Below are 3,255 nucleotides of genomic sequence, written 5' to 3' on the forward strand. Positions count from 1 at the left end.
CTTGTGGTGCCATATTATGTTTCTTTTTTCAGTTTTGTATTCTACCCTGGAGATCCATCCATCCATCCATTTTCGACCGCTTGTCCCTTTCGGGGTCGCGGGGGGTGCTGGAGCCTATCTCAGCTGCACACGGGCAAAAGGCGGGGTACACCCTGGACAAGTCTTCACCTCATCACAGGACCAACACAGATAGACAGACAACATTCACACTCACATTCACCCACTAGGGCCAATTTAGTGTTGCCAATCAACCTATCCCCAGGTGCATGTCTTTGGAAGTGGGAGGAAGCCGAAGTCATAGGGAGAACATGCAAACTCCACACAGAAAGATCCCAAGCCAGGGATTGAACTCAGGACCTACGTATTGTGAGGCACACGCATTAACCCCTGTCCTACCGTGCTGCCCACCCTGGAAGTCAAGACTCAAAACCAGGGGTCCCCAAACTTTTTGACCCAGCGGTTGCATTGGGTTAAAATAATTTGGTCGGGGGCCGAGCTGTTCATATGTGTGTGTATATATATATATATATATATATATATATATATATATATATATATATATACTGTATATATATATATATATATATATATATATATATGTATATATATATATATATATACATATATATATATATATATATATATATATATATATATATATATATGTATATATATATATATATATATACATATATATATATATATATATCTATATATATATATGTATATATATATGTATATATATATATATATATATATATATGTATATATATATATATGTGTATATATACATATATATATAAATATATATGTATATATATATATATACACATATATATATATGTGTGTATATATATATATATATATATATATACACACACATATATATATATATGATATCACGTCATCGATTGGAAAATGCATTTTTAGACAGTGTTATTTGCCTGAGCGGCTAGGAGATTCAGGGTCACGGGGAGGACATGCAAACCCACACAAAATGATCATGAGCCTGGGATTGAACTCAAGACCTTTGTATTGTGAGGCACATGCACTAACTCCTGTTCCACTGTGCTGGACCCTGGAGGTCAAGACTACCCATCCATCCATCCATGTTCTACCTCTTGTCCCTTTTGGGATCACGGGGGGTGCTGGAGACTATCTCAGCTGCATTCGAGCGGAAGCCGGAGTAGCCGGAGGGAACCCAAACAGTCACGGGGAGAACAAGCAAACTCAGCACGGAAAGATCCCGAGTTTGGTATTGAAATCAGGACTACTCAGGACCTTCATATTGTGAGGCACATGCACTACAAACCCCTGTTCCACTAGTAGAGACGAAATTTGCATTTTGTGAGGCTTTGCAGTACTACCCAGTCACCAGATAGAGGCAGCAACAAGCTGGTGCGTGCATCATTTGTTTGATTTGTCTGTGATGAAAAAAAATGGTCTCAAAACAGCATTGTCTGACAATTGAGACAAAATGAAGGTTGAAAGAAGTGATGTAAGAGTTGAGATAAAAAGCAGCATGCATTTTTTTATTCTACGCTCTGCATTGACGGTGGACCCTTTATCCAGGCCATAGTTTCATGACCTTCCTTCCCATGGTGCACTGCTTCCATGCCGCTGGCCCTCTTTTCTGCCAGCCTTACTGAACATCAGCGAGAGTCAGTGCACTCACAGAGCCTCAGTCTCTTCACTCTTGGGATGTGATATATGAAGACTTCATGCCTTTCTCGTTATTCACTTTGTCAACAACAGGATTAAACATTTGGTTGGCTCACCTGACAATAGCTCTGCTTAATCTGCCATCATGAGATCTGACCGATTACATAAACATGATGCTCATCGACGGATCAGAGTGGAATAATCTTGTAATCATCCATGTCCTGGAATTTGACTATACCTTCCTACAACCAACACACTGACATACAATATAAACACATACATTGTGTTATGTAGATAGTCTAAAAAGCAGTGTTTGCGGAGAAAACTAAAAACCCTTGATGTGTTTCTGTTATACCCCACGTACACATTGAAATACACTTTGTGCAGGCTCTACGGTGCATACTCTGGAGTCTAATAGGATTTTTGTCAAACTGCTCTTCTGTTTAACCATCTTCCTGATTTAGTCCCCCAACAAAAAGATGAATGTTAAACACTTTTTATGGATTGCTCAAGTTAAAACCAGTTTAGGCTTGGCCTTTTATTATGCCTTCCTTGGTTACAGTATGTCATGTTGTTTTCAGCGATTTCCCATGATGCACTGACCTCCACTCCATGTGCTCACATTTACAGTACGAGTAGAAGTAGTCTCCTAGATCAGTTGTTCTCAAATGGGGGTACGTGTAACCCTGGGGGTACTTGAAGCTATGCCAAGGGGTACATGAGATTTTTTTTTAAATATTCTAAAAAAAGCAATAATTCAAAAATCATTTTTAAAATATATTTATTGAATAATACTTCAACAAAATATGTTCATAAACTGTGAAAAGGAATGCAACAATGCAATATTCGGTGTTGACAGCTAGATTTTTTGTGGACGTGTTCCATAAATATTGATGTTAAAGAATTCTTTTTTTGTGAAGAAATGTTTAGAATTTAGTTCATGAATCCAGATGGATCTCTATTACAATCCCCAAAGAGGGCACTTTAAGTTGATGATTACTTTTATGTGTAGAAATCTTTTTTTATAATTGAATCACATGTTTATTTTTGAACAAGTTTTGTTATTTTTATATCTTTTTTTCCAAATAGTTCAAGAAAGACCACTACAAATCAGCAATATTTTGCCGTGTTATACAATTGAATAAATCAGAAACTGATGACACGGTGCTGTATTTTACTTCTTTATCTCTTTTTTTCAACTAAAAATGCATTGCTCTGATTAGGGGATTCTTGAATTAAAAAAAATGTTCACAGGCGGTACATCACTGAAAAAAGGTTGAGAACCTAGATAGTCAACTAAGGATGCACCAATAATCGATTAATTTGATCACAAAAAAGGTTTAATTTGTATTCTGTTGCTGGGATTCATTGTTTAATGAGTACCTCATACAAATATTAATATATAAATATTATGGGTGTGGGAAAAAATCGATTCGAATACGAATTGCGATTCTCACGTTGTTCGATTCAGAATCGATTTTCTTTTTTTTTTTTAATCTATTTTTTTATTTTTTTATTTTGTATTATTTTTAATTATTTATTTTTTTATAAATCCAACAAACCACTGCACAGCAATACCATAACAATGCAATC

This window comes from Nerophis ophidion, linkage group LG06 (assembly GCF_033978795.1).
Source record: "Nerophis ophidion isolate RoL-2023_Sa linkage group LG06, RoL_Noph_v1.0, whole genome shotgun sequence".
Lineage (NCBI taxonomy): Eukaryota > Metazoa > Chordata > Actinopteri > Syngnathiformes > Syngnathidae > Nerophis > Nerophis ophidion.